Source organism: Bufo bufo, chromosome 1, assembly GCF_905171765.1.
Source record: "Bufo bufo chromosome 1, aBufBuf1.1, whole genome shotgun sequence".
Taxonomy (NCBI): Eukaryota; Metazoa; Chordata; class Amphibia; order Anura; family Bufonidae; genus Bufo; species Bufo bufo.
In genome coordinates this window covers 355,598,481-355,619,463 of record NC_053389.1, presented here as the reverse complement: position 1 = coordinate 355,619,463, position 20,983 = coordinate 355,598,481, and positions in this window count along the sequence as shown.

The following is a 20,983-nucleotide window of genomic DNA, read 5'->3' as shown; positions in this document are numbered from 1 at the left end:
TATACATAAACCTCTCAAATGTATGTATACTAATGCCAGAAGCCTGACTAATAAAACTGGTGAACTGGAATTAGTGATGTGTGAGGAGGACTATGACATAGTGGGAATAACGGAGACATGGCTGGATGATAGCTATGACTGGGCAGTTAATGTACAAGGTTACAGTCTGTTTAGAAAGGATCGTCAAAACCGGAGAGGGGGAGGGGTCTGCCTTTATGTAAAGTCTTGTCTAAAGCCCACACTCCGTGAAGATATAAGTGAGGGACATGAACATGTGGAGTCACTGTGGGTAGAGATACAAGGAGCTAAAAACAACAATAAATTACTAATAGGAGTCTACTATAAACCACCTAATATACCAGAGTCCACAGAAAATCTACTACTAAACGAGATAGACAAGGCGGCAAATCATAATGAGGTGGTTATTATGGGGGACTTCAACTACCCAGATATAGACTGGGAAACTGAAACTTGTATATCTCATAAAGGAAACAGATTCTTGGCAATAACCAAAGACAATTATCTCTCCCAACTGGTTCAGGACCCGACTAGAGGGATGGCCATACTGGACTTAATATTAACCAATAGACCTGACAGAACAACAGACGTGCAGGTTGGGGGACACCTGGGAAATAGTGACCATAAAGTAATAACCTTCCAATTATCATTCAAAAGAGCGTTTCTACAGGGAGGAACAAAAATACCAAACTTCAAAAAAGCTAAATTTAGCCAACTAAGAGAGGCCATAGGCCTAACTAACTGGGACAAAGTCCTCAAAAATAAAAATGCAGCCACAAAATGGGATATCTTTAAAAACATCCTAAAATCTCATTGTGAGAGGTACATACCGTATGGGAATAAAAGGTTAAGGAACAAAAAGAAACCAATGTGGATAAACTGTACTGTAAAGAAAGCAATAAATGACAAAAAGAAAGCATATAAAACACTAAAACAGGAGGGTAGCACGGAAGCACTGAAAAACTATAAGGAAAAAAACAGAACATGTAAAAAACAAATAAAAGCGGCCAAACTAGAGACCAAGAGATTAATTGCCAAAGAGAGTAAAACTAACCCTAAAATGTTCTTCAATTATATAAATGTTAAAAAGTATAAATCTAAAGGTGTCGGCCCTTTAAAGAGTAATGAGGGGGGAGTCGCAGAGAGCGACGAGGAGAGAGCAAAGCTGTTAAATATTTTTTTCCCCAATGTATTCACTGAGGAAAATAAACTGTCAGATGAAATACTGAATGTTGAAATAAATTCGCCATTAAAAGTGTCCTGTCTGACCCAGGAAGAAGTACAACAGCGACTTAAAAAGATCAAAATAGACAAATCGCCAGGACCGGATGGCATACACCCCCGTATCCTAAGGGAATTAAGTAATGTCATAGCCAGACCCTTATTTCTGATATTTGCGGACTCTTTACTGACAGGGAATGTCCCACAGGATTGGCGCATGGCAAATGTGGTGCCAATATTCAAAAAGGGTCCAAAAACAGAGCCTGGAAACTATAGGCCGGTAAGTTTAACATCTGTTGTGGGTAAACTGTTTGAAGGTTTTCTGAGAGATGCTATGTTAGAGCATCTTAACGGAAATAAGCAAATAACGCCATATAAGCATGGCTTCGTGAGGGATCGGTCATGTCAAACTAATTTAATCAGTTTCTATGAGGAGGTAAGTTCTAGACTTGACAGCGGCGAAACAATGGATGTCGTGTATCTGGACTTCTCCAAAGCATTTGACACTGTACCACATAAAAGGTTAGTATATAAAATGAGAATGCTCGGACTCGGAGAAAACGTCTGTAAGTGGGTAAGTAACTGGCTCAATGATAGAAAACAGAGGGTGGTTATTAACGGTACATACTCAGATTGGGTCACTGTCACTAGTGGAGTACCTCAGGGGTCAGTATTGGGCCCTATTCTCTTCAATATATTTATTAATGATCTTGTAGAAGGCTTGCATAGTAAAATATCAATTTTCGCAGATGACACTAAACTGTGTAAAGTAATTAACACTGAAGAGGACAGTATACTACTACAGAGGGATCTGGATAGATTGCAGGCTTGGGCAGATAAGTGGCAGATGAGGTTTAACACTGACAAATGTGAAGTTATGCACATGGGAAGGAATAATGCAAGTCACCCATACATACTAAATGGTAAAACACTCGGTAACACTGACATGGAAAAGGATCTAGGAATTTTAATAAACAGCAAATTAAGCTGCAAAAAACAGTGTCAGGCAGCTGCTGCCAAGGCCAATAAGATAATGGGTTGCATCAAAAGGGGCATAGATGCCCGTGATGAGAACATATTCCTACTACTTTACAAATCACTGGTCAGACCACAAATGGAGTACTGTGTACAGTTCTGGGCTCCTGTAAACAAGGCAGACATAGCAGAGCTGGAGAGGGTCCAGAGGAGGGCAACTAAAGTAATAACTGGAATGGGGCAACTACAGTACCCTGAAAGATTATCAAAATTAGGGTTATTCACGTTAGAAAAAAGACGACTAAGGGGAGATCTAATTACTATGTATAAATATATCAGGGGGCAGTACAGAGATCTATCTCATCATCTATTTATCCCCAGGACTGTGACTGTGACGAGGGGACATCCTCTGCGTTTGGAGGAAAGAAGGTTTGTACACAAACATAGAAAAGGGTTCTTTACAGTAAGAGCAGTGAGACTATGGAACTCTCTGCCTGAGGAGGTGGTGATGGTGAGTACAATAAAGGAATTCAAGAGGGGCCTGGATGTATTTCTGGAGTGTAATAATATTACAGGCTATGGCTACTAGAGAGGGGTCGTTGATCCAGGGAGTTATTCTGATTGCCTGATTGGAGTCGGGAAGGAATTTTTTATTCCCCTAAAGTGAGGAAAATTGGCTTCTACCTCACAGTTTTTTTTTTGCCTTCCTCTGGATCAACTTGCAGGATGACAGGCTGAACTGGATGGACAAATGTCTTTTTTCGGCCTTATGTACTATGTTACTATGTTACATGAAGACTGATTCTCTGCTCAGTCGCTGACATGAAGCCTGAATCTCTGTTATGGGACCTCTCTCCTCTGTCTGGGTGCCGGGGCCTAAATTATATGACAATGGACTGTTCCAATGTTGGGTGACGTGAATTATGATTCTCTGCTATGACATGAAGACTGATTCTCTGTTATGGGACGTCTCTCTTCTGTCTGGGTGCCAGGGCCTAAAAATATCTGACAGTGGCCTGTTCCAGTGGTGGGTGACATGAAGCATGATTCTCTGCTATGACATGAAGACTGATTCTCTGCTGAGTCGCTGACATGAAGCCAGATTCTATGTTATGGGACCTCTGTCCTCTGTCTGGGTGCCGGGGCCTAAAAATATCTGACAGTGGCCTGTCCCAGTGGTGGGTGACATGAAGCCTGATTCTCTGCTATGACATGAAGACTGATTCTCTGCTGAGTCGCTGACATGAAGCCAGATTCTATGTTATGGGACCTCTCTCCTCTGTCTGGGTGCCGGGGCCTAAATTATATGACAATGGACTGTTCCAGTGGTGGGTGACGTGAAGCATGATTCTCTGCTATGACATGAAGACTGATTCTCTGCTGACATGAAGCCAGATTCTCTGCTATGGGACCTCTCTCCTCTGTCTGGGTGCCGGGGCCTAAATATATGACAATGGACTGTTCCAGTGGTGGGTGACGTGAAGCCTGATTCTCTGCTATGACATGAAGACTGATTCTCTGCTGAGTCGCTGACATGAAGCCTGAATCTCTGTTATGGGACCTCTCTCCTCTGTCTGGGTGCCGGGGCCTAAATTATATGACAATGGACTGTTCCAGTGGTGGGTGACATGAAGCCTGATTCTCTGCTATGACATGAAGACTGATTCTCTGCTGACATGAAGCCTGAATCTCTGTTATGGGACCTCTCTCCTCTGTCTGGGTGCCGGGGCCTAAATTATATGACAGTGGACTGTTCCAATGTTGGGTGACGTGAATTATGATTCTTTGCTATGACATGAGACTGATTCTCTGCTGACATGCAGCCAGATTCTATGTTATGGGACCTCTCTCCTCTGTCTGGGTGCCGGGGCCTAAAAATATCTGATAGTGGCCTGTTCCAGTGGTGGGTGACATGAAGCCTGATTCTCTGCTATGACATGAAGACTGATTCTCTGCTGACATGAAGCCAGATTCTATGTCATGGGACCTCTCTCCTCTGTCTGGGTGCCGGGGCCTAAAAATATCTGACAGTGGCCTGTTCCAGTGGTGGGTGACATGAAGACTGATTCTCTGCTATGACATGAAGACTGATTCTCTGCTGAGTCGCTGACATGAAGCCAGATTCTATGTTATGGGACCTCTCTCCTCTGTCTGGGTGCCGGGGCCTAAAAATATCTGACAGTGGCCTGTTCCAGTGGTGGGTGACATGAAGCATGATTCTCTGCTATGACATGAAGACTGATTCTCTGCTGAGTCGCTGACATGAAGCCAGATTCTATGTTATGGGACCTCTCTCCTCTGTCTGGGTGCCGGGGCCTAAATTATATGACAATGGACTGTTCCAGTGGTGGGTGACGTGAAGCATGATTCTCTGCTGACATGAAGCCAGATTCTCTGCTATGGGACCTCTCTCCTCTGTCTGGGTGCCGGGGCCTAAAAATATGACAATGGACTGTTCCAGTGGTGGGTGACATGAAGCCTGATTCTCTGCTATGCTATGAAGACTTATTCTCTGCTGACATGAAGCCAGATTCTATGTTATGGGACCTCTCTCCTCTGTCTGGGTGGCGGGGCCTAAAAATATATGACAGTGGCCTGTTCCAGTGGTGGGTGACATGAAGCCTGATTCTCTGCTATGACATGAAGACTGATTCTCTGCTGACATGAAGCCAGATTATATGTTATGGGACCTCTCTCCTCTGTCTGGGTGCCAGGGCCTAAATTATATGACAATGGACTGTTCCAATGTTGGGTGACGTGAAGCATGATTCTCTGCTATGACATGAAGACTGATTCTCTGCTGACATGAAGCCTGAATCTCTGCTATGGGACCTCTCTCCTCTGCCTGGGTGCCTGGGCCTGAATATCTGACAATGGACTGTTCCAGTGGTGGGTGACATGAAGCCTGATTCTCTGCTATGACATGAAGACTGATTCTCTGCTATGACATGAAGACTGATTCTCTGCTGACATGAAGCCAGATTCTCTGCTATGGGACCTCTCTCCTCTGCCTGGGTGCCTGGGCCTAGATATCTAACAATGTACTGTTCCAGTGGTGTTTGACGTGAAGCCTGATTCTCTGCTATGACATGAAGACTGATTCTCTGCTGACATGAAGCCTGATTCTCTGCTATGGGACCTCTCTCCAATTGATATTGGTTAATTTTCATTTATTTTATTTTTATTTTAATTCATTTCCCTATCCACATTTGTTTGCAGGGGATTTAACTACATTTTGCTGCCTTTTGCAGCCCTCTAGCCCTTTCCTGGGCTGTTTTACAGCCTTTTTAGTGCAGAAAAGTTCGGGTCCCCATTGACTTCAATGGGGTTCGGGACGAAGTTCGGGTCGGGTTCGGATCCCGAACCCTAACATTTCCGGGAAGTTCGGCCGAACTTCTCGAACCCGAACATCCAGGTGTTCGCTCAACTCTATCCGTGGTATATCCGGGAGCTGCGATGAGGATATGATTATCTGCACGTGCATGGGCGATCCGATCGATCAAACAGCAGGAACATCTCATCAGTATATATAGGATAAAGAGAAAAACAACATGAGGATATATACTCCTATTTCTTTCAACCAGTTACCTATGGAAAACAGGAAGTCTCCAAAACCCCCCAAAGCTGCGAAAGTATTCTATCCCTCATTAGTAATAGCCCTAGCTCTGCACTGAAGTACAGTAATCACTATAAACTCACAGAAACCCCCCCTTAGAAGCTAAAAGATAATCCAGCGCCATCTTTCCTGTAAGACAAGGGTTGGGTTGATGCACCTGTTGGCAAAGGAAACAAGAGCGAAATATTATCATAATCACTGTTTCATTTCTCAATCAGTTTTGCCACATATTCATCGTGTATCTGCTGCAAGTCTCCAGGCATCAGAATTAATGGACTCATTGTCCATGGGGCTGGGAAGGGTCTCCCCATCCAAATATTACTCCTCCCTTTGACCATAGACCGTTAGCGTCTTTGGTCAACCCTTGAATTTTCCAATAAGCCATGTCTGCTGATGTTGCAAATGTTTGGAGCTGGGACAAAATTATGTTATTTTCAGACGTGAGCGGTACTAGCGGGGAATTTATAAATCTTTGGTCGTGCAATTTTGTGTGACACGGGAAGCTGCTTTTGCATGTGCTACTGGCTTGCCTGTCACTGTAGTGAACCCTCTATGCTGCCATATTACCCCAAAATCATGACACACCGAAAATGTGAATCTAGAGTCTGTGTACACATTTACTTGCTTGCCAGCCATAATTTCGCAAGCTCTAGCAAGTGCGATTAGCTCTGCAGCTTGTGCTGATGCGACAGCGGCTGGCATGACCTCAAGAACTCTATCGGGCAATTGTACAACTGCTTAACCAGCATGAAATGTGTGATCATCTGGTTGGGTGCAGGAGCCATCTACAAAAAAAATAAAAAATCTTCTGCATCAGGAAAAGGAACACTTTGTAGGGTGGGGCGGGGGCTGGTAGCTATGTGAATTCGTTCTGCACATTTATGTTGTTCTGAAATCTCATCTTTTGGGCCCTTTAGCCCTAGGAGAGAGTTCAAAAACGGCATTGGTGCAGTTGTTGGTGCGCAATAATAGACCTGGAGCCCTGGGGTGGTGGTAAGGATAACATCATATCCTGCCAACCTTTGGGCAGTCATGTGTTGTGTGGACAGATTTTTTTAAAAGGTGTAGGACAGAGTGTGATGTGTACAGTGTGGTATCGTGTCCCAGTGTGATCGAGCTTGTAAATTCTACAGCCATTGCACATGCTGCCAAGGTCCTGAGACATGGTGGCATGCCCTGCACAGTGACTGGGAGTAGTTTGGATATATATGGTCTTGAGCTAACACAGCAGCTATGTTTTTGCAATTTTCACGTGCATACAGGTGAAATGGTACATTGTATTGTGGAATGCCCGATGCAGGGGCTGAAACAAGATACATTTTAAACATCTCAAAGGCATCTATCATTTAAGACAGTGGATGGTAATGGATTCATTACCATCTGATTCCCCATTATTACAAAAGGGAATGCTTCAGCTGCTATGGGAGGGGTATCTCTTAGTTCAAAACCCTAAATCTTTGCTGCCCTTGCATATATTGTTCTACTGGGCTGTGCAGACTGTAAAATAGGTTGATTAGCATGCTCAGAGAAAAACCTGTTCCTCAGGTTCTCTAAAGCCAGGAACTTGTGGTACAGTCAAGTGTGTGCATATCTCATCATCTGATTCTGTTGTTAATTTCATTACTAAAGGGTACAATGGCACATATGGGGGTAGGGCAGGAGTTGGAGTGGGGGTTCTACTTTGCTGTCTTGTATTTGAACTGCACAAATCAGTCCAAAACATTTGCACTGATATCCATGCTTGTCCACAAGTTTTCATATATATATTTTATCCCAGTGAGGGTCTCCTTTGTACCATGGAAAAGTGTCTATGTCATTCCGTTGAAAGGGATTTTTCACTCCAGATACATTTGTAGTCTGCTTTTTTGCCTCCTGTGCACTGCGAGTTCTGCCTGCTTCTCCTCCCTATATGCTGCTCTGTCTCACCCTCTGAACTCCCCTCCTCTTCCTCTCTTGTGGGCACCCACGTTATGTCCATCGACACGTGATCATCGTCACCTTCAGCACCACTGACATTAGAGATCTCGAAGTAAGCAGCAACAGTGGGGACCACCCTCCTTGGGCTGATCTTGGTACTGTCGTCAGACCTCTGGTTGGCGGCCGTTGCTACCTCCTCTTCCTCATCCGATGCCAAGAATGGCTGCGCATCGGTATGGTCTGGGAATAGATGGGAAAAGAATTCCTCCGACTTGAGTGGAGGAGCTATGGTGGTGGTGTCTTTGGGGGTGCACACCGCAGAGAGTGAGGAGGGTGCATTTACAGAGGATAAGGAGGGTGCAGAAGCGGAAGGCTGAGTGAGCCACTCAACCAACTCTGGTGCGCCCTTTGAAGTTATCATACGCGCCTTCTCTAACTTCCCACTTAGGCTCCAGCACCCTGGTGTGCCCTTTGAAGTTATCATACGCGCCTTCTCTAACTTCCCACTTAGGCTCCAGCCTGGTGCTGCTGCCCGACCCCTACCATCCCTGCGGAAAGGTCTGCCTCTTCCTCTGCCAAAGTCTGTAGAGAAGAGCAGTATTTGTGGAAGAAGGTATACCACAGCCCTCAATCAATATTTGGCAGAAACAGAAATATGGCACTCCTCAATCAGTATTTTGTGAAAGTAGGTGTATTGCACCCCTCAATCAGTATTTGGTGGAAGAAGGTATATAGCAATAGCACCCCTCAATCAGTATTTTGTGGAATAAGGTATATGGCACCCCTTAATCAGTATTTGGCGGAAACAGGCATATAGCACCCCTCAATCAGTATTTGGCATAAACAGATATATGGCACCCTTCAATCAGTATTTTGCGGAAACAGGTATATAGCACCCCTCAATTAGTATTTTGCGGAAGAAAGTATATAGCAATAGCACTCCTCAATCAGTATTTTGTTGAATAAGGAATATAGGACCCCTCAATCAGTATTTGGCAGAAACTGGTAAATAGCACCACTCAATCAGTATTTGGTGGAAACAGGTATATAGCACCCCTCAATCAGGATTTTGTGGAAGAAGATATATCTCACCCCTCAAGCAGTTTTTTGGGGGGCAACAGGTATAGCACACCCATTTAGCAATTAGTTACTCCAATAGTGTTCGTCTCTCTATCTAGCTGCGGTATCGCAGCAGACCCACACACAACTGCTGCACAATACAAATATACTATAATATAATTTCTATGTTAGAAAGTATATTATAAGTATATCACAGCCCTCTATATCACACATATCGATAGCACACCTATACCAGTCCTTAAAAGGACTTTTGTGGCCCTATTAGCTAGCGTTTGGTGTCCCTAACTCTTCCTGCTCCAAAATGCAACCTCTCCCTACAATGGGAAAACACATAATGTAAACTGGCTACCAGATTGGGTTCTGTTATAAGGTTGGGGGGGGGGGGGGGGGGTGTCCATTTGCTGAAACATCTCAATTGGCTGTCCTGTCCCACCTGATGGATGTGTCATGGGTCAAAGTTTGGCGCTATGCAAAAAAATAAGGCGCGTGCAAATATCGCCATATGTTCGGCGAATTGCGACCGAGCAAAGTTCGCTGCAAAATGACTGCTGGGCGAACCGCAAGGCCATCTCTATCAACTACTGAGGAATTTGTTGGTGCAATGCTTTATAAAAATGTATTGTGACTTGAAGAAGGTGATGACCATGTCCAGCAGAATGTCTACACATTTCAGCCATTCTTATGTGGTTAAGAACATCCTCCTAGATTTGCAGCGACAAAACGGTCTGCCTTTGCTTTGATCTGCAGTGTTTCAACTTGGTGGAATTTTACTTTGCATATGCTGGACCACCTACGGTATATGAGCAGGGTAAAAAGGTCAATAATTACATCACAAACCAGATCACCACAGCAAGGAGCCTGTGTTATTTATTTATTTATATAAATTCTTTGTTTAAAGATATTACAGTGAAATGTAGCAATCAAATAGGTACAGAGGCATTTCAATAGTCAAATACAAAGTATGAGCATTGAGTAATGACATGTACAAATGTAGTATATATAGAATATTATAAGCAATTGTATTTAAAGTGTACTGTAACTGTCATTCTTTTATTTTTGTAATTTATAGGGGCAGTGAGGCTGACCATTTTTGTAATATACTTTAATTACTGAAATTGTGCATTTCTATTAGAAAAATAGCTCTAAAGTTTCCCATTTTGAGCATTAGCAACACTCCTTTGTCTTCTGTCTCCACAGATATGTAAACAGAGGACAGAGGAGTGTTGCTAAGGCTCGAAATGCGCCACTTTAGAGCTATTTTTGTAATAGAAATGTATGATTTCAGTAATTAAAGTATATTACAAAAATGGTCTGTATCACTGCCCCTATACATTACAAAAATAGAAAAAAGAATGACAGTCACACTTTAAATGCAAACATGCAAACTTACATGCTGCAAGTCTCTTACTGAGGGAAAAGGGAAAAAAAACCTAGCAAGATAGTCGCAATACAGCTATAGGAATGGATTTGCGGGGGAGTAGCGGGTCAGTACCACAACTATATTTAGATTAGTTGCTCCTTATGAGAATGAGAACTGCAGGTAGCACCACAGGGGGTATGCTATGGTCCCTTTCACACGAGCGAGTTATCCCGAGCGGGTGCAATGCATGACGTGAACTCATAGTACCCACATTCATTTCAATGGGTCTCTGTACATGAGCGTTTTTTTTCCCACATCAGTTCTGCGTTGCGTGAAAAACACAGCATGTTCTATATTCTCCGTTTTTCACTCAGCCCTGGCCCCATAGAAGTGAATGGGGCTTCAGTGAAAAACGCATTGCATGCAGAAGCAAGTGTGGATGCAATGTGTTTTTCACTGATGGTTGCTAAGAGATGTTGTTTGTAAACCTTCAGTTTTTTATCACGTGTGTGAAAAACACATCAAAACTCATTGCACCCACGTGGAAAAACTGAACAACTGAATGCAATCGCAGATAAAACGGACTGAACTTGCTTGCAAAATGGTGCGAGTTTCACTGAACGCACCCTGAACACATCCGGAGCCAATCTGTCACGCTCATGTGACTGAAAGAGGCCTATTAGATTTATTAGTATAAGAGGATGAGCTGTAGGAAGGAAAATAAGCATTCCCAGAAAAATTAGGACAGATAGAGCTCAGTCCTATGCTTTCAATGTATTTAACCCCTTCAGTACCGAGCCACTTTTCACCTTAAATCCAAGGCCAATTTTTGCAAATCTGACATGTGTCACTATATGTAGCAATAACTTTGCAACGATTTTACTTATCCAAGCCATTCTGAGATTGTTTACTCGTGACACATTGCACTTCAAGACGGTCATAAATTTGAGTCAATATATTTAACCTTTTATTTATGAAAAAATCCCAAATTTACCAAAAAAGTTGAAAAATTAGCAATTTTCTAAATTTTTATTTCTCTGCTTTTACTTTCAATAAGTTTTTATTATCAGAGAAAGTGCTCACATCCGTAATATACATTTGACAAGTACAACGGTATCAAATTAAACACATATATCCAATGTTTCTCTTTTCCACGAAATCCAAAGGATAACACAAATCATTTAAATCATAGAATGCTTTTACAGCATGTAATGCAAAACAAAATCAAAACAAAGTCATGTCTACAAAATGTCAGTTCAGTGCTAACATATTTTAAGAAACACTTTAGTTATGCTTAGATCATCTCAAATACTACAGATGTATCCCACACTCCATAACACTCATTTGACCATCAGCTTAACCCCAATCTTTCCGAAATCGTTGGATTCAGACCCCTCCAGACCCCCCATGATTGAAGATGGTGATTCACTCGGAACAATTGATGTGCTAGCATATATTCATAAGATCTAGTCGTATCCAATGACTTGACAATTTCCTGTACGTCAGGAATATTTGCACTTTTCCAGTTTCTTGTGATTGCTAATTTGGTGGCTATTAATAAATGGGCTATGATAACCCTAGACCTAAAAGGTAATTTGTCAAGATCTATTAGTAATAAGGCCAGGGCAGGGTCTGGAGTGATCCGTTGACCAACGATCTCAGATATCTTGGTAAACACTTGGATCCAAAGGGAACAAATCCTCAGGCATGACTAAAGAATGTGATATAGTGTCCCTCGCTCGCCACATCCTCTCCAGCATTGTACACTGGTGCTGGGGAAAAACGCATGTAACCTGACCGGAGTATAGTACCACCTAAGTGTTGTTTTAATGTACGCTTCTAAGTGTGAGGAACATCTAAATGTGGAGATTGCTACCTTGCATGCGGTTGTCCACTGTGCCAAAGTAAATGTCCTTTTTAGATCTTTCTCCCAAGTCAGAAGTGGGGCTGTTTTTGCAAATTGGTCTTTGTCCCCTAGATACATGTATAAAAATCTAATACCGGTATATACATGGTTTTCCGCGGACCACCGGATTAGTAACTGAATATGACCTGTAAGTCTAAAGGATGGATTATTCCCCAATGCATGTTTTATTTTAATATATGAGGAGAAGGCTTCTTTTGGGGGGATATCAAAATTATATTTAAGAGTGTCAAAGGGTTTTAAGACCGACCCTGAAACTATGTCAGCCACTGTTTTTATACCATTGTCCTTCCACGCCTTTAGGTTCAGGTCAGTGGACAGGTGTTGAAGAGAATCAATTGGCACAAGATGTGCCATTGATACTGGTGTTTCCTTTCCTCTTTCATGGTATATTTTCTATAAAGCCAAAGATGTGGAAACATAATAAGCGGGTTGTATATCTGTATAGCCGTCATGCAATGCGGCCATGAGTAGGGCACGTAAGCTATGACCCGGGGTTTGTGACTGTTCAATATGCACCCAATGTTTCCCTGTTTCTTCCTTCCACCATTCCCTTAGCTGATTAATTCTAGAGGCTAGATAGTAATCATAGAGGTTGGGCAGACCTACTCCTCCACTTCTCTTATGTCTATACATTATACTTTTTGCCACTCTCGGCCTGGAATTGTGCCAGATGAAGGCGTTTAGCATTTTATTTGCTAAATTAAAAAAGGACACTGGGATTGGGATAGGGATATGTTGTTGAAAGGCTGCAATACGGCCTAGCCATGATAATTCCGCCTTTGCCATGTTATCAAGCTCAGGTTGTAGTGATAGTAAGAGAGGTCGGAAGTTTGCTTTGCATAGTTCCTAGGGGGTGGCTGTCACATTAAAGCCCTGGTATTGAACCTTAGATTTCTGCCAATCTAATGTGAATTCTTTTTCCATTTGGGATAAGGTTTTGTCTGGGATCCCTATTGGGAGAGCCTGATATTTACTTTCATTTATTTTATAATATGAAAGAGCCCCGTAGGAACGGATAATATTCATCACCGTCTTCAGGGACACCTGGGGATTGGATAGGGACAAAATTATGTCATCCGCATACATAGATATGCAGTGTTGCCTGTCCCCTATTTTAACTCCACTTACTGCTTCCTCTTGACGGATTGCCTGCGCCAAAGGTTCTAAGGATAGGATAAATATTAAAGGCGACAGGGGACACCCCTGTCTAGTGCCATTGGACAAAGCAAAAGGGTCAGACAATACTCCATTCATTAGTACACGGGCTGAGGGGTTTGAGTAGAGAACCCTTATAGCTTGTATGGTAGACTCAGGGAAGTCCATTTTGTGGAGTACCGAGAAGACCCACTCCCAGTTGACTCGGTCGAAGAGGCCTTCTCGGCATCCAAAGTAACCAGCACCGTCGGAGTTCTTGATCTATTAGCAAAGTCAATTAGATTCAGCACTCTCCTAGAGTTATCTGTAATCTGGTGCCCTTTTACAAACTCCACTTGATCAGGGGCTACTAGAGTAGGGATAATGTCAGCTAGCCGGGCTGCTAAGATCTTTGCGTATATCTTTAAATCTGTGTTGAGTAGGGAAATGGGGCGGAGATTTTGTGGGATGGAGGGCTCCTTACCAGGTTTAGGCAAAGTAACAATAACCGCCTCCAGCACTTCTTTAGGCATTTTACCTGTTGTCATGGCACTAGACAGGGCTGCATGTAGATGAGGAAGCAAGGTATCAGAGAATATTTTATAGTAGGAATTTGGGAGACCATCCGGACCAGGACTTTTTTTTATTTGGCAAGCCTTTCATTATTCTAGATATTTCTTCTTGTGATACGGGGTTACAGAGGGATTCTTTTTGAGTTGAGTCTAAGGAAGGGATAGTCAATGACTTCAGGAAGCTATCCATAACATCTGGGGAAGCAGGGGAAAAACCTGGCTCCTCTTTCAAGTTGTACAGTTGTGAATAGTAAGACATGAATCTGTTTGCAATATCCTTAGGGTCGTATAATTTGTATGATTTAGAGGGGTCCCACAGATAAGGAATTTTTGACTTTAAATCCCTTGCCTTCACCCTATTTGCTAGCAATTTCCCTGCCTTATTGGCCTGAGAGTAATATTTGGCTTTGATCTTTTTAAGGGATAGCTCGTATGAGTGTAAAAGCTTTCTCTAAGTTGAAGTCTGAGTAGTCTAAGCCTATCAGAGAGCTCTGTCAAGGGAGACAGCTTATTTTGCGCTTCTATTTTTTGGATTTGCGTTATAAGGTCATTCTAAAGTTTGTCCCTTAGTTTTTTATGTCTGTGTCCTAACTTCAATAAGATACCCCTGATGTATGCCTTGTGGGCAGTCCAAACAGTAGTGGGGCTTGGTCCAGACATAGCATTAAATTCAAAATATTCCACCAAAGCTGTAGATACCTCTGATTGATACTTGTTGTTGGCTAATAGGAATTCATTAGCTCTCCACATGGGGTTTGGAGGGGGGACAAACTCTTCTAACAATTCTAACGATACTGGGGCGTGATCTGACCACGTGATTGTCCCAATAGAGGAGCCTTTGTATGCTGCTAGTGAGACTATATCCGTCAAGAACAAATCAATGCGGGAATAGGATTTATGTGTTTGAGAAAAATAAGAAAAATCCTGTTCTGAAGCATGGTGAATACGCCAAACATCAAATAGGGAATTTGCCAATAAGGACTGGGCAAGGGCAGTTGATCCAGTTCTCGCTGTAGAGGAGGAGTCCTGGTACGGAACTACATTGAAATCCCCACAGATAATAAGTCTACCTTCTTTCAGGGACTGTACCTTCTTAAAAACCTTATTTAGGAACTGTATAGGCCTAACATTTGGGGCATACACCCCCACTAGTGTGTAAGTGATATTGTTTATGGAGCAGATGTGTATGATATATCGACCACCTGTATCTACCACTGTATTTTTCTCTGTGTGTGCCACAAAATTCTTAATCGCTAAAAGCACTCCCCTTCTTTTCCCCGTACCGTGTGAATGAATTAGAGTTGGGAAAGCTGGGTTTTTTAACCTCTCTGCATCTGCACCTATGATATGTGTCTCTTGTGCACAAAAAACATCACATTTGGATGAAATCGCTTCCCTCCACATCATCCATCTCTTGTATGGGCTATTAAGGCCCCGGACATTTAGTGAGACTACTTTTAGTACCATCTTGCTAGTAGTAAGTTAGCTAGAAAATAGTCGCCTAGGTGATATGGAGGGAACCGCACAACATTTTCCCACAGGATAATCGGATATACAATGAGAAACTGACATGACATATAAAAAGAATAGAAAAAATAAAATAAGAACAGTAACATTATGAACCTTAACTGTCTGCCCATTAATCGGGGCAGTAGTGAAATAACACAAGGGTTAAAGCTCACACCCCTTGTGATCAATGTGGGGGAGAAACAGTCCTGCCTACCACCAGGAGACTCTTACAAAGTGGAACAGGTTCCTGCTCCGGCTGTATGCAGGAAATATGAAGAATCCTTTCACCGATGCTTCTTCTGTCTTCTGTTTTCAACCCGGTGCCACTCTCCCTCCTCGGGTAAGTGATGGTGCTGCTTTACTTGAGGGGCATCCGCCACTGCGATATTCCATGCGGCTAGTACCGCCTTCCCTTCTTCCACAGAGCGAATAATCGTTAGAGTTCCATTCTTTTGGATCAGCAGTTTCACCGGGTATCCCCACCGGTACTGTATGGAATGTGACCTCAACGCTGTGGTGATGGGAGCTAGCGTGCGACGCAACTGAAGAGTAGCTATGGACAAGTCCGCAAACAGCTTCACTTGTTGGTAAGGGTCCGGTAAAGCATCCATTTTCCTCGCCGCCGCCAGGGTGTCTTCTTTAGCGTGAAAGAAATGTAGACGGGCTAACACATCCCGTGGAATATCATCCGGTAGATGCTTAGGTTTCGCAATTCTGTGCGCCCGGTCTATTATAAGATCTTGATCGGTACAAGTAGGCAGGAGAAGTCTAATCAGCTGTTTAATGTAATTTTGTAGATCTGCAGCTTGAACAGATTCCGGCACCCCCTGCAGCTTCAGGTTATTTCTGCGGGATCGGTCCTCTAAGTCTGCCACTTTTGCCCTGAGGTATGCGATTTCTTCCGATTGACCATCATGCGAATCTAATAAGCTGTTGTGCGACTCGGCGAATTCTCCCATCTTGTGCTCTACATGATCAATTCTATTCCCCAAGTCATTAACAGACGAGTGGATGGGCACTAGGAGCTGCGATATATGAGAGGTAACCGAGTGGTTAAATGCCAGAAACATTTCCTTGAGTAAAATGCTGGACGCAGGCTTATCGTTCGTTGGGAAGCTGTGAAACACCTCGTGTAGGGTGTCAGCAGTTTGTCGACCATGACTGTCGCCTATTTCGCTGTCCGCAGCTGCCGGGTCTTGAAGTCTGGGCCTTTGCTTCGCCGGGCTCGTAGTCGGGGATCTCAGCGCCGCACGGCTAATGGAGGCTGTTATATCTTGCCCCGTCCTAACCCCCTTGTTGTTGAACACCCTGCACTCACCCGCTTCAGTGTTTTGCGGTGACCCCCGAGGGCTCTGGTGTTGCGAGCTTCCATCATCTGATGCTCGAGGGGATCCAATGCTGGCCATAGATGGCGGGCTGGGGGAGGACTCATGCGAGGCTCGTGCACCGGCGCCATCTTTGTCCCGATCTTGTCCGAAAAAGAACTCTAGCTTCCCTTGCTTTTTCATGCTGCGTTTTCCTCTGGTCATCATCAGGGATGATTCCGGTACCAAATGGCACCAAGAGGTACACTTCAGAGCACGATTTGAGGTATCTGCTGGTCTGAGACGCTATGCTGGAGCAGGAGCTCTGGAATCAAGTGTCCATACTCCTCGGCTTCATGGCCACACCCTATTTCTCTGCTTTTAAAACAGAAGCGATACCTCACAAAATATTTATTGCTTAACATTTCCCATATGTCTGCTTTATGTTGGCATCATTTTGTAAATGTCATTTTATTTTTTTATGACGTTAGAAGGCTTAGAAGTTTGGAAACAGTTTTTAAAATTTTCAACAAAATTTCCAAAACCATTTTTTTGAGCACCAATTCAGTTATAAAGTGATTTTGAGGGGCTTACGTAATGGAAACCACCCATAAATTACCCCATATTATAAACTACACCCCTCAAATGGATGTTACAAACTTTGTTAACCCTTGAGGTGTTCCACAAGAATTAAAGGAAAATTTCACTTTTTTGGTAGATTTTTTTATGTTAATCAATTTTTTCTTGCAATACAGCAAGGATTAACAGCAAAATAAACCTCAATATATATTACTATGATTCTGCAGTTTTCAGAAATACCCCATATGTGGCGGTAAACTGCTCTATGGACACGTGGCAGTGGTCAGAAGGAAAGGAGCGCCATATGGATTTTGGAGGCAGATTTCGCTAGAATGTTTTTTAGGCACCATGACATACCCCTACAGTGGAAACCCTCAAAAAGTGGAAACTACACCTCTTAGAGAATATATTAAGGGGGGTACTGAGCACTTTGACCCCCTAAGCATTTTACAGAATTTGGAAACGCTAAAAATGAAAAGTTTTGTTTCTTCCAATAAAATGTTGCTTTAGCCCCAATTTTTTTATTTTCAAAAGGGGTAACAGGAAAAAAAGTGCACTATAATTTGTTACCCATTTTCTCCTGAATACGGCAACACCCCATATGTGGTGGTGAACTGCTGTGGGGGCACAAGGCAGGACTGGCATGGAGGAAAGGAAGGAGCACATATATGGCTTTTACAGCTTTGATGGATAGGTTTATGGGTGCCATTGGTTTTTATTTTTTAAGTGACTGTCTTATGTGGGGGCTCATTTTTTGCATGATGAGGTCACTGTTTGATTGGTACCATTTGGGGTACATAAGATTTTTTGATCGCTTGGTATTAAACTTTTTGTGAGGCAAAATGAAAAAAATGGCATATTTTTATTTTATTTTTATTTTTACAGAATTCACCTGAGGGGGCATATAATGTGATATTTTTATAGAGCAGGTTGTTACGGATGCGGCAATACCTAATATGTCTATCATTTAAATTTTTGTTACGTTTTACACATTGAAATCATTTTTGAACAGAATAAAATCTTGTTTTTGTGTTACCATTTTCTGAGAGCCCTATTTTTTTTTTACTTTTTGGGTGATTGTCTTACGTAGGGGTTTATTTTTTGTGGGATGAGATGACGGTTTGATTAGTACTATTTTGGGGTACATAAGACTTTTTGATCGCTTGGTATTACACATTTTGTGTTGTAAGGTGCCAAAAATGGCTTTTTTGGCACAGTTTTCTTTTTTTTTTTTTACTGCGTTTACCTGAGGGGTTAGGTCATGTGATATTTTCATAGAGCAGGTTGTTATAGACGTGACAATACCTAATATGTATACTTTTTTTATTTATTTAAGTTTTACACCATAATATCATTTTTGAAACAAAAAAATTAATCATGTTTAAGTGTCTCCATAGTCTGAGAGCTAAAGTTTATTTTTATTTTTTGAGTGATTGTCTTAGGTAGGAGCTCATTTTTTGCGGGATGGGGTGATGGTTAGATTGGTACTATTTTGGGGGGCATACTCCTTTTTGATCGCTTGGTGTTGAATTTTTAGTGATGTAAGGTGACAAAAAAAATATTTTTTTTTAGCACAGTTTTTTTTTTTTTTTTTTTACGTTCACCTGAGGGGTTAGGTCATGTGATATTTTTATAGAGCCGGTCGATATGGACGTGGCGATACCTAATATGTCTACTTTTCTTTTTTTCCCTATTTAAAAAAAATAATAATTGTACTTTATTTTGGAAAAAGGATACTTTTTTTTACTTGAAACTTGAAACTTTGGCTATAAGTGTATTACCAGTGTAATACACTTACAGCTTTCCTGCCTGTGAGATCCAGGGGGCTGGATCTCACAGGCTGTCATGGAAGGCAACCACGATGCCTAAGGAAGGCATCGGGCTGCCTTCCCTGCCATCGGGTACCCGTCACAGCAGCGCGAGACCCGATAGCCACCCGCACCCGGCAGGATCCCGCACATGCCACGGTCAGCGCTGACCGCGGCAGTGCAAGAATTAATGCCCTAGTGGACCCCTGCCACTGATCGGACGGGCGCAGCTCCAGTCCCCACCTGATCAGAGCGCCGTAGCTGTACGGCGTCGGGATTTCAGACCCGCATATCAGCGCCGTGCATGTACGGCGCTGGTATCCTACGGGTTAAGTGTTAAAAATTCTTACTTTATTTTGGAAAAAGGACATTTTTTTTTACTTGAAACTTTGGCTATATGTGTATTACCAGTGTAATACACTTACAGCTTTCCTGCCTGTGAGATCCAGGGGGCTGGATCTCACAGGCTGTCATGGAAGGCAACCTCGATGCCTAAGGAAGGCATCGGGCTGCCTTCCCTGCCATCGGGTACCCGTCACAGCAGCGCGGGACCCGATAGCCACCCACACCCGGCAGGATCCCGCACATGCCGCGGTCAGCGCTGACCGTGGCAGTGCAAGAGTTAATGCGCTGGTGGACCCCTGCTGCTGATCGGGCGGGCGCAGCTCCAGCCCCACCCAATCAGAGCGCCGTAGCTGTACGGCGTCGGGATTTCAGACCCGCATATCAGCGCCGTGCATGTATGGCGCTGGTATCCTACGGGTTAAGTGTTAACCCCTTATGAGCTCAGGTTATTTATGATGCCACTAAAAGAAGTATGAGAAGAGCGGGGGGGAACACTGGCCCACTTCATCCAAACATGAGAAAATAAAATAAGTCTCTTTAACCGCTTGCCGCCACGCTAACGCCGAAAGGCGTCATTGCGGCGGCTCCCCCAGGCTACGCTAACGCCAATAGGTGTCATCTCGCGTGAGCCGAGATTTCCTGTGAACGCGCGCACACAGGCGCGCGCGCTCACAGGAACGGAAGGTAAGAGAGTTGATCTCCAGCCTGCCAGCGGCGATCGTTCGCTGGCAGGCTGGAGATGTGTTTTTTTTAACCCCTAACAGGTATATTAGACGCTGTTTTGATAACAGCGTCTAATATACCTGCTACCTGGTCCTCTGGTGGTCCCCTTTGTTTGGATCGACCACCAGAGGACACAGGTAGCTCAGTAAAGTAGCACCAAGCACCACTACACTACACTACACCCCCCCCCCGTCACTTATTAACCCCTTATTAGCCCCTGATCACCCCATATAGACTCCCTGATCACCCCCCTGTCATTGATTACCCCCCTGTCATTGATTACCCCCCTGTAAAGCTCCATTCAGACGTCCGCATGATTTTTACGGATCCACTGATAGATGGATCGGATCCGCAAAACGCATACGGACGTCTGAATGGAGCCTTACAGGGGCGTGATCAATGACTGTGGTGATCACCCCATATAGACTCCCTGATCACCCCCCTGTCATTGATTACCCCCCTGTCATTGATCACCCCCCTGTAAGGCTCCATTCAGACGTCTGCATGATTTTTACGGATCCACTGATAGATGGATCGGATCCGCAAAACGCATCCGGACGTCTGAATGAAGCCTTACAGGGGCATGATCAATGACTGTGGTGATCACCCCATATAGACTCCCTGATCACCCCCCTGTCATTGATTACCCCCCTGTAAAGCTCCATTCAGATGTCCGCATGATTTTTACGGATGCACTGATAGATGGATCGGATCCGCAAAACGCATCCGGACGTCTGAATGAAGCCTTACAGGGGCATGATCAATGACTGTGGTGATCACCCCATATAGACTCCCTGATCACCCCCCTGTCATTGATTACCCCCCTGTAAAGCTCCATTCAGATGTCCGCATGATTTTTACGGATCCACTGATAGATGGATCGGATCCGCAAAAC